Source organism: Salmo salar, unplaced genomic scaffold (genome assembly GCF_905237065.1).
Source record: "Salmo salar unplaced genomic scaffold, Ssal_v3.1, whole genome shotgun sequence".
NCBI lineage: Eukaryota > Metazoa > Chordata > Actinopteri > Salmoniformes > Salmonidae > Salmo > Salmo salar.
In genome coordinates, this window is record NW_025549380.1 from 32,501 (window position 1) to 46,825 (window position 14,325).

General features: G+C 43.3%; 36 non-coding genes and 3 pseudogenes across 36 annotated transcripts; all 39 read right to left on the reverse strand.

Moving 5' to 3' along the window:
- Nucleotides 1-258: 258 nt before the first annotated feature.
- LOC123736581 (5S ribosomal RNA) lies at nt 259-377 on the reverse strand. The gene has a single exon (XR_006766264.1). It is a non-coding gene; the product is annotated as a 5S ribosomal RNA (ribosomal RNA).
- A 139-nt stretch (nt 378-516) lies between these two features.
- LOC123736675 (5S ribosomal RNA) lies at nt 517-634 on the reverse strand. The gene has a single exon (XR_006766358.1). It is a non-coding gene; the product is annotated as a 5S ribosomal RNA (ribosomal RNA).
- A 409-nt stretch (nt 635-1,043) lies between these two features.
- Nucleotides 1,044-1,162, reverse strand: LOC123736729 (uncharacterized; annotated as a pseudogene).
- Nucleotides 1,163-1,301: 139 nt separating this feature from the next.
- On the reverse strand, nt 1,302-1,420 carry LOC123736548 (5S ribosomal RNA). Its single transcript, XR_006766233.1, has one exon. It is a non-coding gene; the product is annotated as a 5S ribosomal RNA (ribosomal RNA).
- Nucleotides 1,421-1,828: 408 nt separating this feature from the next.
- LOC123736669 (5S ribosomal RNA) lies at nt 1,829-1,947 on the reverse strand. The gene has a single exon (XR_006766351.1). It is a non-coding gene; the product is annotated as a 5S ribosomal RNA (ribosomal RNA).
- Nucleotides 1,948-2,086: 139 nt separating this feature from the next.
- LOC123736592 (5S ribosomal RNA) lies at nt 2,087-2,205 on the reverse strand. Its single transcript, XR_006766275.1, has one exon. It is a non-coding gene; the product is annotated as a 5S ribosomal RNA (ribosomal RNA).
- Nucleotides 2,206-2,344: 139 nt separating this feature from the next.
- LOC123736603 (5S ribosomal RNA) lies at nt 2,345-2,463 on the reverse strand. Its single transcript, XR_006766286.1, has one exon. It is a non-coding gene; the product is annotated as a 5S ribosomal RNA (ribosomal RNA).
- Nucleotides 2,464-2,604: 141 nt separating this feature from the next.
- LOC123736614 (5S ribosomal RNA) lies at nt 2,605-2,723 on the reverse strand. Its single transcript, XR_006766297.1, has one exon. It is a non-coding gene; the product is annotated as a 5S ribosomal RNA (ribosomal RNA).
- A 139-nt stretch (nt 2,724-2,862) lies between these two features.
- Nucleotides 2,863-2,981, reverse strand: LOC123736625 (5S ribosomal RNA). Its single transcript, XR_006766308.1, has one exon. It is a non-coding gene; the product is annotated as a 5S ribosomal RNA (ribosomal RNA).
- Nucleotides 2,982-3,390: 409 nt separating this feature from the next.
- LOC123736730 (uncharacterized) lies at nt 3,391-3,509 on the reverse strand (annotated as a pseudogene).
- A 139-nt stretch (nt 3,510-3,648) lies between these two features.
- On the reverse strand, nt 3,649-3,767 carry LOC123736550 (5S ribosomal RNA). The gene has a single exon (XR_006766234.1). It is a non-coding gene; the product is annotated as a 5S ribosomal RNA (ribosomal RNA).
- A 409-nt stretch (nt 3,768-4,176) lies between these two features.
- LOC123736676 (5S ribosomal RNA) lies at nt 4,177-4,294 on the reverse strand. The gene has a single exon (XR_006766359.1). It is a non-coding gene; the product is annotated as a 5S ribosomal RNA (ribosomal RNA).
- Nucleotides 4,295-4,703: 409 nt separating this feature from the next.
- Nucleotides 4,704-4,822, reverse strand: LOC123736731 (uncharacterized; annotated as a pseudogene).
- A 139-nt stretch (nt 4,823-4,961) lies between these two features.
- LOC123736551 (5S ribosomal RNA) lies at nt 4,962-5,080 on the reverse strand. Its single transcript, XR_006766235.1, has one exon. It is a non-coding gene; the product is annotated as a 5S ribosomal RNA (ribosomal RNA).
- Nucleotides 5,081-5,489: 409 nt separating this feature from the next.
- LOC123736670 (5S ribosomal RNA) lies at nt 5,490-5,608 on the reverse strand. Its single transcript, XR_006766352.1, has one exon. It is a non-coding gene; the product is annotated as a 5S ribosomal RNA (ribosomal RNA).
- A 139-nt stretch (nt 5,609-5,747) lies between these two features.
- On the reverse strand, nt 5,748-5,866 carry LOC123736552 (5S ribosomal RNA). Its single transcript, XR_006766236.1, has one exon. It is a non-coding gene; the product is annotated as a 5S ribosomal RNA (ribosomal RNA).
- Nucleotides 5,867-6,275: 409 nt separating this feature from the next.
- Nucleotides 6,276-6,394, reverse strand: LOC123736636 (5S ribosomal RNA). Its single transcript, XR_006766319.1, has one exon. It is a non-coding gene; the product is annotated as a 5S ribosomal RNA (ribosomal RNA).
- A 409-nt stretch (nt 6,395-6,803) lies between these two features.
- LOC123736633 (5S ribosomal RNA) lies at nt 6,804-6,922 on the reverse strand. Its single transcript, XR_006766316.1, has one exon. It is a non-coding gene; the product is annotated as a 5S ribosomal RNA (ribosomal RNA).
- A 139-nt stretch (nt 6,923-7,061) lies between these two features.
- Nucleotides 7,062-7,180, reverse strand: LOC123736648 (5S ribosomal RNA). The gene has a single exon (XR_006766331.1). It is a non-coding gene; the product is annotated as a 5S ribosomal RNA (ribosomal RNA).
- A 139-nt stretch (nt 7,181-7,319) lies between these two features.
- Nucleotides 7,320-7,438, reverse strand: LOC123736660 (5S ribosomal RNA). Its single transcript, XR_006766342.1, has one exon. It is a non-coding gene; the product is annotated as a 5S ribosomal RNA (ribosomal RNA).
- A 139-nt stretch (nt 7,439-7,577) lies between these two features.
- LOC123736671 (5S ribosomal RNA) lies at nt 7,578-7,696 on the reverse strand. Its single transcript, XR_006766354.1, has one exon. It is a non-coding gene; the product is annotated as a 5S ribosomal RNA (ribosomal RNA).
- Nucleotides 7,697-7,835: 139 nt separating this feature from the next.
- LOC123736682 (5S ribosomal RNA) lies at nt 7,836-7,954 on the reverse strand. The gene has a single exon (XR_006766365.1). It is a non-coding gene; the product is annotated as a 5S ribosomal RNA (ribosomal RNA).
- A 409-nt stretch (nt 7,955-8,363) lies between these two features.
- On the reverse strand, nt 8,364-8,482 carry LOC123736459 (5S ribosomal RNA). Its single transcript, XR_006766143.1, has one exon. It is a non-coding gene; the product is annotated as a 5S ribosomal RNA (ribosomal RNA).
- A 139-nt stretch (nt 8,483-8,621) lies between these two features.
- On the reverse strand, nt 8,622-8,740 carry LOC123736693 (5S ribosomal RNA). Its single transcript, XR_006766376.1, has one exon. It is a non-coding gene; the product is annotated as a 5S ribosomal RNA (ribosomal RNA).
- A 409-nt stretch (nt 8,741-9,149) lies between these two features.
- Nucleotides 9,150-9,268, reverse strand: LOC123736705 (5S ribosomal RNA). The gene has a single exon (XR_006766385.1). It is a non-coding gene; the product is annotated as a 5S ribosomal RNA (ribosomal RNA).
- Nucleotides 9,269-9,407: 139 nt separating this feature from the next.
- On the reverse strand, nt 9,408-9,526 carry LOC123736716 (5S ribosomal RNA). The gene has a single exon (XR_006766387.1). It is a non-coding gene; the product is annotated as a 5S ribosomal RNA (ribosomal RNA).
- A 409-nt stretch (nt 9,527-9,935) lies between these two features.
- On the reverse strand, nt 9,936-10,054 carry LOC123736728 (5S ribosomal RNA). The gene has a single exon (XR_006766390.1). It is a non-coding gene; the product is annotated as a 5S ribosomal RNA (ribosomal RNA).
- Nucleotides 10,055-10,193: 139 nt separating this feature from the next.
- Nucleotides 10,194-10,312, reverse strand: LOC123736740 (5S ribosomal RNA). The gene has a single exon (XR_006766392.1). It is a non-coding gene; the product is annotated as a 5S ribosomal RNA (ribosomal RNA).
- Nucleotides 10,313-10,451: 139 nt separating this feature from the next.
- On the reverse strand, nt 10,452-10,570 carry LOC123736461 (5S ribosomal RNA). The gene has a single exon (XR_006766145.1). It is a non-coding gene; the product is annotated as a 5S ribosomal RNA (ribosomal RNA).
- A 139-nt stretch (nt 10,571-10,709) lies between these two features.
- Nucleotides 10,710-10,828, reverse strand: LOC123736752 (5S ribosomal RNA). The gene has a single exon (XR_006766394.1). It is a non-coding gene; the product is annotated as a 5S ribosomal RNA (ribosomal RNA).
- A 409-nt stretch (nt 10,829-11,237) lies between these two features.
- LOC123736765 (5S ribosomal RNA) lies at nt 11,238-11,356 on the reverse strand. The gene has a single exon (XR_006766397.1). It is a non-coding gene; the product is annotated as a 5S ribosomal RNA (ribosomal RNA).
- A 139-nt stretch (nt 11,357-11,495) lies between these two features.
- On the reverse strand, nt 11,496-11,614 carry LOC123736777 (5S ribosomal RNA). The gene has a single exon (XR_006766399.1). It is a non-coding gene; the product is annotated as a 5S ribosomal RNA (ribosomal RNA).
- A 139-nt stretch (nt 11,615-11,753) lies between these two features.
- Nucleotides 11,754-11,872, reverse strand: LOC123736790 (5S ribosomal RNA). The gene has a single exon (XR_006766401.1). It is a non-coding gene; the product is annotated as a 5S ribosomal RNA (ribosomal RNA).
- Nucleotides 11,873-12,011: 139 nt separating this feature from the next.
- LOC123736677 (5S ribosomal RNA) lies at nt 12,012-12,129 on the reverse strand. The gene has a single exon (XR_006766360.1). It is a non-coding gene; the product is annotated as a 5S ribosomal RNA (ribosomal RNA).
- A 409-nt stretch (nt 12,130-12,538) lies between these two features.
- Nucleotides 12,539-12,657, reverse strand: LOC123736802 (5S ribosomal RNA). Its single transcript, XR_006766403.1, has one exon. It is a non-coding gene; the product is annotated as a 5S ribosomal RNA (ribosomal RNA).
- A 139-nt stretch (nt 12,658-12,796) lies between these two features.
- On the reverse strand, nt 12,797-12,915 carry LOC123736813 (5S ribosomal RNA). The gene has a single exon (XR_006766405.1). It is a non-coding gene; the product is annotated as a 5S ribosomal RNA (ribosomal RNA).
- Nucleotides 12,916-13,324: 409 nt separating this feature from the next.
- On the reverse strand, nt 13,325-13,443 carry LOC123736817 (5S ribosomal RNA). Its single transcript, XR_006766406.1, has one exon. It is a non-coding gene; the product is annotated as a 5S ribosomal RNA (ribosomal RNA).
- A 139-nt stretch (nt 13,444-13,582) lies between these two features.
- On the reverse strand, nt 13,583-13,701 carry LOC123736818 (5S ribosomal RNA). Its single transcript, XR_006766407.1, has one exon. It is a non-coding gene; the product is annotated as a 5S ribosomal RNA (ribosomal RNA).
- A 139-nt stretch (nt 13,702-13,840) lies between these two features.
- Nucleotides 13,841-13,959, reverse strand: LOC123736819 (5S ribosomal RNA). The gene has a single exon (XR_006766408.1). It is a non-coding gene; the product is annotated as a 5S ribosomal RNA (ribosomal RNA).
- Nucleotides 13,960-14,325: the final 366 nt, after the last annotated feature.

Sequence of the window (14,325 nt, forward strand, 5' to 3'; positions counted from 1 at the left end):
GTAGTTGGATAAAATACAAACTTTATTTCCTTTCATCATTTGAACAGGGCAAAGGAGCACAAAGCACACACAAGCTGCATTCAGCAACAATATTCTTGTTTGTCTTATAAATACAAGGCAGATGCTAATTGAAAACACAAGGAAATTTGATCCTATTAAAAAGGCAGGAAGCTGCATTTAGTCAATTCATCATTAAATGCTTACTACAAGGCAGTGTTGCTGATGAAATAGTGCAGGGGCACACCCTCGTGGACAAAATGCTTACAGCACCTGGTATTCCCAGGCGGTCTCCCATCCAAGTACTAACCAGGCCCGACCCTGCTTAGCTTCCGAGATCAGACGAGATCGGGCGTACCCAGGCTGGTATGGCCGTAAGCGAGAAACAATCTCTTGCTACAACATATATAGTCAAAGTGAATCTGATAAAACAGACATTTAGTCAATTCATCATTAAATGCTTAATACAAGGCAGTGTTGCTGATGAAATAGTGCAAGAGCACACCCTCGTGGACAAAATGCTTACAGCACCTGGTATTCCCAGGCGGTCTCCCATCCAAGTACTAACCAGGCCCGACCCTGCTTAGCTTCCGAGATCAGACGAGATCGGGCGTACCCAGGCTGGTATGGCCGTAGCGAGAAACAATCTCTTGCTACAACATATATAGTCAAAGTGAGTGTGATAAACAGACATTGCATTTTCACCAATTAGATAAGCAGCTTGAACTTTGTGTCACTGAAAAAGTAGAAGAAATTACAAACACTGTTCCCATCACTTTTTAGCACAGGTAGTTGGATAAAATACAAACTTTATTTCCTTTCATCATTTGAACAGGGCCAAGGAGCACAAAGCACACACAAGCTGCATTCAGCAACAATATTCTTGTTTGTCTCATAAATACAAGGCAGATGCTAATTGAAAACACAAGGAAATTTGATCCTATTAAAAAGGCAGGAAGCTGCATTTAGTCAATTCATCATTAAATGCTTACTACAACGCAGTGTTGCTGATGAAATAGTGCAAGACCACACCCTCGTGGACAAAATGCTTACAGCACCTGGTATTTCCAGGCGGTCTCCCATCCAAGTACTAACCAGGCCGGACCCTGCTTAGCTTCCGAGATCAGACGAGATCGGGCGTACCCAGGCTGATATGGCCGTAAGCGAGAAACAATCTCTTGCTACAACATATATAGTCAAAGTGAGTCTGATAAAACAGACATTTAGTCAATTCATCATTAAATGCTTACTACAAGGCAGTGTTGCTGATGAAATAGTGCAAGAGCACACCCTCGTGGACAAAATGCTTACAGCACCTGGTATTTCCAGGCGGTCTCCCATCCAAGTACTAACCAGGCCCGACCCTGCTTAGCTTCCGAGATCAGACGAGATCGGGCGTACCCAGGCTGGTATGGCCGTAAGCGAGAAACAATCTCTTGCTACAACATATATAGTCAAAGTGAGTGTGATAAACAGACATTGCATTTTCAACAATTAGATAAGCAGCTTGAACTTTGTGTCACTGAAAAAGTAGAAGAAATTACAAACACTGTTCCCATCACTTTTTAGCACAGGTAGTTGGATAAAATACAAACTTTATTTCCTTTCATCATTTGAACAGGGCCAAGGAGCACAAAGCACACACAAGCTGCATTCAGCAACAATATTCTTGTTTGTCTTATAAATACAAGGCAGATGCTAATTGAAAACACAAGGAAATTTGATCCTATTAAAAGGCAGGAAGCTGCATTTAGTCAATTCATCATTAAATGCTTACTACAAGGCAGTGTTGCTGATGAAATAGTGCAAGAGCACACCCTCGTGGACAAAATGCTTACAGCACCTGGTATTCCCAGGCGGTCTCCCATCCAAGTACTAACCAGGCCGGACCCTGCTTAGCTTCCGAGATCAGACGAGATCGGGCGTACCCAGGCTGATATGGCCGTAAGCGAGAAACAATCTCTTGCTACAACATATATAGTCAAAGTGAGTCTGATAAAACAGACATTTAGTCAATTCATCATTAAATGCTTACTACAAGGCAGTGTTGCTGATGAAATAGTGCAGGGGCACACCCTCGTGGACAAAATGCTTACAGCACCTGGTATTCCCAGGCGGTCTCCCATCCAAGTACTAACCAGGCCCGACCCTGCTTAGCTTCCGAGATCAGACGAGATCGGGCGTACCCAGGCTGGTATGGCCGTAAGCGAGAAACAATCTCTTGCTACAACATATATAGTCAAAGTGAATCTGATAAAACAGACATTTAGTCAATTCATCATTAAATGCTTAATACAAGGCAGTGTTGCTGATGAAATAGTGCAAGAGCACACCCTCGTGGACAAAATGCTTACAGCACCTGGTATTCCCAGGCGGTCTCCCATCCAAGTACTAACCAGGCCCGACCCTGCTTAGCTTCCGAGATCAGACGAGATCGGGCGTACCCAGGCTGGTATGGCCGTAAGCGAGATACAATCTCTTGCTACAACATATATAGTCAAAGTGAGTCTGATAAAACAGAAGCATTTAGTCAATTCATCATTAAATGCTTAATACAAGGCAGTGTTGCTGATGAAATAGTGCAAGAGCACACCCTCGTGGACAAAATGCTTACAGCACCTGGTATTCCCAGGCGGTCTCCCATCCAAGTACTAACCAGGCCCGACCCTGCTTAGCTTCCGAGATCAGACGAGATCGGGCGTACCCAGGCTGGTATGGCCGTAAGCGAGATACAATCTCTTGCTACAACATATATAGTCAAAGTGAGTCTGATAAAACAGACATTTAGTCAATTCATCATTAAATGCTTAATACAAGGCAGTGTTGCTGATGAAATAGTGCAAGAGCACACCCTCGTGGACAAAATGCTTACAGCACCTGGTATTCCCAGGCGGTCTCCCATCCAAGTACTAACCAGGCCCGACCCTGCTTAGCTTCCGAGATCAGACGAGATCGGGCGTACCCAGGCTGGTATGGCCGTAAGCGAGAAACAATCTCTTGCTACAACATATATAGTCAAAGTGAGTGTGATAAACAGACATTGCATTTTCAACAATTAGATAAGCAGCTTGAACTTTGTGTCACTGAAAAAGTAGAAGAAATTACAAACACTGTTCCCATCACTTTTTAGCACAGGTAGTTGGATAAAATACAAACTTTATTTCCTTTCATCATTTGAACAGGGCCAAGGAGCACAAAGCACACACAAGCTGCATTCAGCAACAATATTCTTGTTTGTCTCATAAATACAAGGCAGATGCTAATTGAAAACACAAGGAAATTTGATCCTATTAAAAAGGCAGGAAGCTGCATTTAGTCAATTCATCATTAAATGCTTACTACAACGCAGTGTTGCTGATGAAATAGTGCAAGACCACACCCTCGTGGACAAAATGCTTACAGCACCTGGTATTTCCAGGCGGTCTCCCATCCAAGTACTAACCAGGCCGGACCCTGCTTAGCTTCCGAGATCAGACGAGATCGGGCGTACCCAGGCTGATATGGCCGTAAGCGAGAAACAATCTCTTGCTACAACATATATAGTCAAAGTGAGTCTGATAAAACAGACATTTAGTCAATTCATCATTAAATGCTTACTACAAGGCAGTGTTGCTGATGAAATAGTGCAAGAGCACACCCTCGTGGACAAAATGCTTACAGCACCTGGTATTTCCAGGCGGTCTCCCATCCAAGTACTAACCAGGCCCGACCCTGCTTAGCTTCCGAGATCAGACGAGATCGGGCGTACCCAGGCTGGTATGGCCGTAAGCGAGAAACAATCTCTTGCTACAACATATATAGTCAAAGTGAGTGTGATAAACAGACATTGCATTTTCAACAATTAGATAAGCAGCTTGAACTTTGTGTCACTGAAAAAGTAGAAGAAATTACAAACACTGTTCCCATCACTTTTTAGCACAGGTAGTTGGATAAAATACAAACTTTATTTCCTTTCATCATTTGAACAGGGCCAAGGAGCACAAAGCACACACAAGCTGCATTCAGCAACAATATTCTTGTTTGTCTTATAAATACAAGGCAGATGCTAATTGAAAACACAAGGAAATTTGATCCTATTAAAAAGGCAGGAAGCTGCATTTAGTCAATTCATCATTAAATGCTTACTACAAGGCAGTGTTGCTGATGAAATAGTGCAAGAGCACACCCTCGTGGACAAAATGCTTACAGCACCTGGTATTCCCAGGCGGTCTCCCATCCAAGTACTAACCAGGCCCGACCCTGCTTAGCTTCCGAGATCAGACGAGATCGGGCGTACCCAGGCTGGTATGGCCGTAGCGAGAAACAATCTCTTGCTACAACATATATAGTCAAAGTGAGTGTGATAAACAGACATTGCATTTTCAACAATTAGATAAGCAGCTTGAACTTTGTGTCACTGAAAAAGTAGAAGAAATTACAAACACTGTTCCCATCACTTTTTAGCACAGGTAGTTGGATAAAATACAAACTTTATTTCCTTTCATCATTTGAACAGGGCCAAGGAGCACAAAGCACACACAAGCTGCATTCAGCAACAATATTCTTGTTTGTCTCATAAATACAAGGCAGATGCTAATTGAAAACACAAGGAAATTTGATCCTATTAAAAAGGCAGGAAGCTGCATTTAGTCAATTCATCATTAAATGCTTACTACAAGGCAGTGTTGCTGATGAAATAGTGCAAGACCACACCCTCGTGGACAAAATGCTTACAGCACCTGGTATTTCCAGGCGGTCTCCCATCCAAGTACTAACCAGGCCGGACCCTGCTTAGCTTCCGAGATCAGACGAGATCGGGCGTACCCAGGCTGATATGGCCGTAAGCGAGAAACAATCTCTTGCTACAACATATATAGTCAAAGTGAGTCTGATAAAACAGACATTTAGTCAATTCATCATTAAATGCTTACTACAAGGCAGTGTTGCTGATGAAATAGTGCAAGAGCACACCCTCGTGGACAAAATGCTTACAGCACCTGGTATTTCCAGGCGGTCTCCCATCCAAGTACTAACCAGGCCCGACCCTGCTTAGCTTCCGAGATCAGACGAGATCGGGCGTACCCAGGCTGGTATGGCCGTAAGCGAGAAACAATCTCTTGCTACAACATATATAGTCAAAGTGAGTGTGATAAACAGACATTGCATTTTCAACAATTAGATAAGCAGCTTGAACTTTGTGTCACTGAAAAAGTAGAAGAAATTACAAACACTGTTCCCATCACTTTTTAGCACAGGTAGTTGGATAAAATACAAACTTTATTTCCTTTCATCATTTGAACAGGGCCAAGGAGCACAAAGCACACACAAGCTGCATTCAGCAACAATATTCTTGTTTGTCTTATAAATACAAGGCAGATGCTAATTGAAAACACAAGGAAATTTGATCCTATTAAAAAGGCAGGAAGCTGCATTTAGTCAATTCATCATTAAATGCTTACTACAAGGCAGTGTTGCTGATGAAATAGTGCAAGAGCACACCCTCGTGGACAAAATGCTTACAGCACCTGGTATTCCCAGGCGGTCTCCCATCCAAGTACTAACCAGGCCGGACCCTGCTTAGCTTCCGAGATCAGACGAGATCGGGCGTACCCAGGCTGATATGGCCGTAAGCGAGAAACAATCTCTTGCTACAACATATATAGTCAAAGTGAGTCTGATAAAACAGACATTTAGTCAATTCATCATTAAATGCTTACTACAAGGCAGTGTTGCTGATGAAATAGTGCAAGAGCACACCCTCGTGGACAAAATGCTTACAGCACCTGGTATTTCCAGGCGGTCTCCCATCCAAGTACTAACCAGGCCCGACCCTGCTTAGCTTCCGAGATCAGACGAGATCGGGCGTACCCAGGCTGGTATGGCCGTAAGCGAGAAACAATCTCTTGCTACAACATATATAGTCAAAGTGAGTGTGATAAACAGACATTGCATTTTCAACAATTAGATAAGCAGCTTGAACTTTGTGTCACTGAAAAAGTAGAAGAAATTACAAACACTGTTCCCATCACTTTTTAGCACAGGTAGTTGGATAAAATACAAACTTTATTTCCTTTCATCATTTGAACAGGGCCAAGGAGCACAAAGCACACACAAGCTGCATTCAGCAACAATATTCTTGTTTGTCTTATAAATACAAGGCAGATGCTAATTGAAAACACAAGGAAATTTGATCCTATTAAAAAGGCAGGAAGCTGCATTTAGTCAATTCATCATTAAATGCTTACTACAAGGCAGTGTTGCTGATGAAATAGTGCAAGAGCACACCCTCGTGGACAAAATGCTTACAGCACCTGGTATTCCCAGGCGGTCTCCCATCCAAGTACTAACCAGGCCCGACCCTGCTTAGCTTCCGAGATCAGACGAGATCGGGCGTACCCAGGCTGGTATGGCCGTAAGCGAGAAACAATCTCTTGCTACAACATATATAGTCAAAGTGAGTGTGATAAACAGACATTGCATTTTCAACAATTAGATAAGCAGCTTGAACTTTGTGTCACTGAAAAAGTAGAAGAAATTACAAACACTGTTCCCATCACTTTTTAGCACAGGTAGTTGGATAAAATACAAACTTTATTTCCTTTCATCATTTGAACAGGGCCAAGGAGCACAAAGCACACACAAGCTGCATTCAGCAACAATATTCTTGTTTGTCTCATAAATACAAGGCAGATGCTAATTGAAAACACAAGGAAATTTGATCCTATTAAAAAGGCAGGAAGCTGCATTTAGTCAATTCATCATTAAATGCTTACTACAACGCAGTGTTGCTGATGAAATAGTGCAAGAGCACACCCTCGTGGACAAAATGCTTACAGCACCTGGTATTTCCAGGCGGTCTCCCATCCAAGTACTAACCAGGCCCGACCCTGCTTAGCTTCCGAGATCAGACGAGATCGGGCGTACCCAGGCTGATATGGCCGTAAGCGAGAAACAATCTCTTGCTACAACATATATAGTCAAAGTGAGTCTGATAAAACAGACATTTAGTCAATTCATCATTAAATGCTTACTACAAGGCAGTGTTGCTGATGAAATAGTGCAGGGGCACACCCTCGTGGACAAAATGCTTACAGCACCTGGTATTCCCAGGCGGTCTCCCATCCAAGTACTAACCAGGCCCGACCCTGCTTAGCTTCCGAGATCAGACGAGATCGGGCGTACCCAGGCTGGTATGGCCGTAAGCTAGAAACAATCTCTTGCTACAACATATATAGTCAAAGTGAATCTGATAAAACAGACATTTAGTCAATTCATCATTAAATGCTTAATACAAGGCAGTGTTGCTGATGAAATAGTGCAAGAGCACACCCTCGTGGACAAAATGCTTACAGCACCTGGTATTCCCAGGCGGTCTCCCATCCAAGTACTAACCAGGCCCGACCCTGCTTAGCTTCCGAGATCAGACGAGATCGGGCGTACCCAGGCTGGTATGGCCGTAAGCGAGATACAATCTCTTGCTACAACATATATAGTCAAAGTGAGTCTGATAAAACAGACATTTAGTCAATTCATCATTAAATGCTTAATACAAGGCAGTGTTGCTGATGAAATAGTGCAAGAGCACACCCTCGTGGACAAAATGCTTACAGCACCTGGTATTCCCAGGCGGTCTCCCATCCAAGTACTAACCAGGCCCGACCCTGCTTAGCTTCCGAGATCAGACGAGATCGGGCGTACCCAGGCTGGTATGGCCGTAAGCGAGATACAATCTCTTGCTACAACATATATAGTCAAAGTGAGTCTGATAAAACAGACATTTACTCAATTCATCATTAAATGCTTAATACAAGGCAGTGTTGCTGATGAAATAGTGCAAGAGCACACCCTCGTGGACAAAATGCTTACAGCACCTGGTATTCCCAGGCGGTCTCCCATCCAAGTACTAACCAGGCCCGACCCTGCTTAGCTTCCGAGATCAGACGAGATCGGGCGTACCCAGGCTGGTATGGCCGTAAGCGAGAAACAATCTCTTGCTACAACATATATAGTCAAAGTGAGTGTGATAAACAGAGATTGCATTTTCACCAATTAGATAAGCAGCTTGAACTTTGTGTCACTGAAAAAGTAGAAGAAATTACAAACACTGTTCCCATCACTTTTTAGCACAGGTAGTTGGATAAAATACAAACTTTATTTCCTTTCATCATTTGAACAGGGCAAAGGAGCACAAAGCACACACAAGCTGCATTCAGCAACAATATTCTTGTTTGTCTTATAAATACAAGGCAGATGCTAATTGAAAACACAAGGAAATTTGATCCTATTAAAAAGGCAGGAAGCTGCATTTAGTCAATTCATCATTAAATTCTTACTACAAGGCAGTGTTGCTGATGAAATAGTGCAGGGGCACACCCTCGTGGACAAAATGCTTACAGCACCTGGTATTCCCAGGCGGTCTCCCATCCAAGTACTAACCAGGCCCGACCCTGCTTAGCTTCCGAGATCAGACGAGATCGGGGGTACCCAGGCTGGTATGGCCGTAAGCGAGAAACAATCTCTTGCTACAACATATATAGTCAAAGTGAATCTGATAAAACAGACATTTAGTCAATTCATCATTAAATGCTTAATACAAGGCAGTGTTGCTGATGAAATAGTGCAGGGGCACACCCTCGTGGACAAAATGCTTACAGCACCTGGTATTCCCAGGCGGTCTCCCATCCAAGTACTAACCAGGCCCGACCCTGCTTAGCTTCCGAGATCAGACGAGATCGGGCGTACCCAGGCTGGTATGGCCGTAAGCGAGAAACAATCTCTTGCTACAACATATATAGTCAAAGTGAGTGTGATAAACAGACATTGCATTTTCACCAATTAGATAAGCAGCTTGAACTTTGTGTCACTGAAAAAGTAGAAGAAATTACAAACACTGTTCCCATCACTTTTTAGCACAGGTAGTTGGATAAAATACAAACTTTATTTCCTTTCATCATTTGAACAGGGCAAAGGAGCACAAAGCACACACAAGCTGCATTCAGCAACAATATTCTTGTTTGTCTTATAAATACAAGGCAGATGCTAATTGAAAACACAAGGAAATTTGATCCTATTAAAAAGGCAGGAAGCTGCATTTAGTCAATTCATCATTAAATGCTTACTACAAGGCAGTGTTGCTGATGAAATAGTGCAGGGGCACACCCTCGTGGACAAAATGCTTACAGCACCTGGTATTCCCAGGCGGTCTCCCATCCAAGTACTAACCAGGCCCGACCCTGCTTAGCTTCCGAGATCAGACGAGATCGGGCGTACCCAGGCTGGTATGGCCGTAAGCGAGAAACAATCTCTTGCTACAACATATATAGTCAAAGTGAATCTGATAAAACAGACATTTAGTCAATTCATCATTAAATGCTTAATACAAGGCAGTGTTGCTGATGAAATAGTGCAAGAGCACACCCTCGTGGACAAAATGCTTACAGCACCTGGTATTCCCAGGCGGTCTCCCATCCAAGTACTAACCAGGCCCGACCCTGCTTAGCTTCCGAGATCAGACGAGATCGGGCGTACCCAGGCTGGTATGGCCGTAAGCGAGAAACAATCTCTTGCTACAACATATATAGTCAAAGTGAGTGTGATAAACAGACATTGCATTTTCACCAATTAGATAAGCAGCTTGAACTTTGTGTCACTGAAAAAGTAGAAGAAATTACAAACACTGTTCCCATCACTTTTTAGCACAGGTAGTTGGATAAAATACAAACTTTATTTCCTTTCATCATTTGAACAGGGCAAAGGAGCACAAAGCACACACAAGCTGCATTCAGCAACAATATTCTTGTTTGTCTTATAAATACAAGGCAGATGCTAATTGAAAACACAAGGAAATTTGATCCTATTAAAAAGGCAGGAAGCTGCATTTAGTCAATTCATCATTAAATGCTTACTACAAGGCAGTGTTGCTGATGAAATAGTGCAGGGGCACACCCTCGTGGACAAAATGCTTACAGCACCTGGTATTCCCAGGCGGTCTCCCATCCAAGTACTAACCAGGCCCGACCCTGCTTAGCTTCCGAGATCAGACGAGATCGGGCGTACCCAGGCTGGTATGGCCGTAAGCTAGAAACAATCTCTTGCTACAACATATATAGTCAAAGTGAGTCTGATAAAACAGACATTTAGTCAATTCATCATTAAATGCTTAATACAAGGCAGTGTTGCTGATGAAATAGTGCAAGAGCACACCCTCGTGGACAAAATGCTTACAGCACCTGGTATTCCCAGGCGGTCTCCCATCCAAGTACTAACCAGGCCCGACCCTGCTTAGCTTCCGAGATCAGACGAGATCGGGCGTACCCAGGCTGGTATGGCCGTAAGCGAGATACAATCTCTTGCTACAACATATATAGTCAAAGTGAGTCTGATAAAACAGACATTTAGTCAATTCATCATTAAATGCTTAATACAAGGCAGTGTTGCTGATGAAATAGTGCAAGAGCACACCCTCGTGGACAAAATGCTTACAGCACCAGATATTCCCAGGCGGTCTCCCATCCAAGTACTAACCAGGCCCGACCCTGCTTAGCTTCCGAGATCAGACGAGATCGGGCGTACCCAGGCTGGTATGGCCGTAAGCGAGATACAATCTCTTGCTACAACATATATAGTCAAAGTGAGTCTGATAAAACAGACATTTAGTCAATTCATCATTAAATGCTTAATACAAGGCAGTGTTGCTGATGAAATAGTGCAAGAGCACACCCTCGTGGACAAAATGCTTACAGCACCTGGTATTCCCAGGCGGTCTCCCATCCAAGTACTAACCAGGCCCGACCCTGCTTAGCTTCCGAGATCAGACGAGATCGGGCGTACCCAGGCTGGTATGGCCGTAAGCGAGAAACAATCTCTTGCTACAACATATATAGTCAAAGTGAGTGTGATAAACAGACATTGCATTTTCACCAATTAGATAAGCAGCTTGAACTTTGTGTCACTGAAAAAGTAGAAGAAATTACAAACACTGTTCCCATCACTTTTTAGCACAGGTAGTTGGATAAAATACAAACTTTATTTCCTTTCATCATTTGAACAGGGCAAAGGAGCACAAAGCACACACAAGCTGCATTCAGCAACAATATTCTTGTTTGTCTTATAAATACAAGGCAGATGCTAATTGAAAACACAAGGAAATTTGATCCTATTAAAAAGGCAGGAAGCTGCATTTAGTCAATTCATCATTAAATGCTTACTACAAGGCAGTGTTGCTGATGAAATAGTGCAGGGGCACACCCTCGTGGACAAAATGCTTACAGCACCTGGTATTCCCAGGCGGTCTCCCATCCAAGTACTAACCAGGCCCGACCCTGCTTAGCTTCCGAGATCAGACGAGATCGGGCGTACCCAGGCTGGTATGGCCGTAAGCTAGAAACAATCTCTTGCTACAACATATATAGTCAAAGTGAATCTGATAAAACAGACATTTAGTCAATTCATCATTAAATGCTTAATACAAGGCAGTGTTGCTGATGAAATAGTGCAAGAGCACACCCTCGTGGACAAAATGCTTACAGCACCTGGTATTCCCAGGCGGTCTCCCATCCAAGTACTAACCAGGCCCGACCCTGCTTAGCTTCCGAGATCAGACGAGATCGGGCGTACCCAGGCTGGTATGGCCGTAAGCGAGATACAATCTCTTGCTACAACATATATAGTCAAAGTGAGTCTGATAAAACAGACATTTAGTCAATTCATCATTAAATGCTTAATACAAGGCAGTGTTGCTGATGAAATAGTGCAAGAGCACACCCTCGTGGACAAAATGCTTACAGCACCTGGTATTCCCAGGCGGTCTCCCATCCAAGTACTAACCAGGCCCGACCCTGCTTAGCTTCCGAGATCAGACGAGATCGGGCGTACCCAGGCTGGTATGGCCGTAAGCGAGATACAATCTCTTGCTACAACATATATAGTCAAAGTGAGTCTGATAAAACAGACATTTAGTCAATTCATCATTAAATGCTTAATACAAGGCAGTGTTGCTGATGAAATAGTGCAAGAGCACACCCTCGTGGACAAAATGCTTACAGCACCTGGTATTCCCAGGCGGTCTCCCATCCAAGTACTAACCAGGCCCGACCCTGCTTAGCTTCCGAGATCAGACGAGATCGGGCGTACCCAGGCTGGTATGGCCGTAGCGAGAAACAATCTCTTGCTACAACATATATAGTCAAAGTGAGTGTGATAAACAGAGATTGCATTTTCACCAATTAGATAAGCAGCTTGAACTTTGTGTCACTGAAAAAGTAGAAGAAATTACAAACACTGTTCCCATCACTTTTTAGCACAGGTAGTTGGATAAAATACAAACTTTATTTCCTTTCATCATTTGAACAGGGCAAAGGAGCACAAAGCACACACAAGCTGCATTCAGCAACAATATTCTTGTTTGTCTTATAAATACAAGGCAGATGCTAATTGAAAACACAAGGAAATTTGATCCTATTAAAAAGGCAGGAAGCTGCATTTAGTCAATTCATCATTAAATGCTTACTACAAGGCAGTGTTGCTGATGAAATAGTGCAGGGGCACACCCTCGTGGACAAAATGCTTACAGCACCTGGTATTCCCAGGCGGTCTCCCATCCAAGTACTAACCAGGCCCGACCCTGCTTAGCTTCCGAGATCAGACGAGATCGGGCGTACCCAGGCTGGTATGGCCGTAAGCGAGAAACAATCTCTTGCTACAACATATATAGTCAAAGTGAGTCTGATAAAACAGACATTTAGTCAATTCATCATTAAATGCTTAATACAAGGCAGTGTTGCTGATGAAATAGTGCAGGAGCACACCCTCGTGGACAAAATGCTTACAGCACCTGGTATTCCCAGGCGGTCTCCCATCCAAGTACTAACCAGGCCCGACCCTGCTTAGCTTCCGAGATCAGACGAGATCGGGCGTACCCAGGCTGGTATGGCCGTAAGCGAGAAACAATCTCTTGCTACAACATATATAGTCAAAGTGAGTGTGATAAACAGACATTGCATTTTCACCAATTAGATAAGCAGCTTGAACTTTGTGTCACTGAAAAAGTAGAAGAAATTACAAACACTGTTCCCATCACTTTTTAGCACAGGTAGTTGGATAAAATACAAACTTTATTTCCTTTCATCATTTGAACAGGGCAAAGGAGCACAAAGCACACACAAGCTGCATTCAGCAACAATATTCTTGTTTGTCTTATAAATACAAGGCAGATGCTAATTGAAAACACAAGGAAATTTGATCCTATTAAAAAGGCAGGAAGCTGCATTTAGTCAATTCATCATTAAATGCTTACTACAAGGCAGTGTTGCTGATGAAATAGTGCAGGGGCACACCCTCGTGGACAAAATGCTTACAGCACCTGGTATTCCCAGGCGGTCTCCCATCCAAGTACTAACCAGGCCCGACCCTGCTTAGCTTCCGAGATCAGACGAGATCGGGCGTACCCAGGCTGGTATGGCCGTAAGCGAGATACAATCTCTTGCTACAACATATATAGTCAAAGTGAGTCTGATAAAACAGACATTTAGTCAATTCATCATTAAATGCTTAATACAAGGCAGTGTTGCTGATGAAATAGTGCAAGAGCACACCCTCGTGGACAAAATGCTTACAGCACCTGGTATTCCCAGGCGGTCTCCCATCCAAGTACTAACCAGGCCCGACCCTGCTTAGCTTCCGAGATCAGACGAGATCGGGCGTACCCAGGCTGGTATGGCCGTAAGCGAGATACAATCTCTTGCTACAACATATATAGTCAAAGTGAGTCTGATAAAACAGACATTTAGTCAATTCATCATTAAATGCTTAATACAAGGCAGTGTTGCTGATGAAATAGTGCAAGAGCACACCCTCGTGGACAAAATGCTTACAGCACCTGGTATTCCCAGGCGGTCTCCCATCCAAGTACTAACCAGGCCCGACCCTGCTTAGCTTCCGAGATCAGACGAGATCGGGCGTACCCAGGCTGGTATGGCCGTAAGCGAGAAACAATCTCTTGCTACAACATATATAGTCAAAGTGAGTGTGATAAACAGAGATTGCATTTTCACCAATTAGATAAGCAGCTTGAACTTTGTGTCACTGAAAAAGTAGAAGAAATTACAAACACTGTTCCCATCACTTTTTAGCACAGGTAGTTGGATAAAATACAAACTTTATTTCCTTTCATCATTTGAACAGGGCAAAGGAGCACAAAGCACACACAAGCTGCATTCAGCAACAATATTCTTGTTTGTCTTATAAATACAAGGCAGATGCTAATTGAAAACACAAGGAAATTTGATCCTATTAAAAAGGCAGGAAGCTGCATTTAGTCAATTCATCATTAAATGCTTACTACAAGGCAGT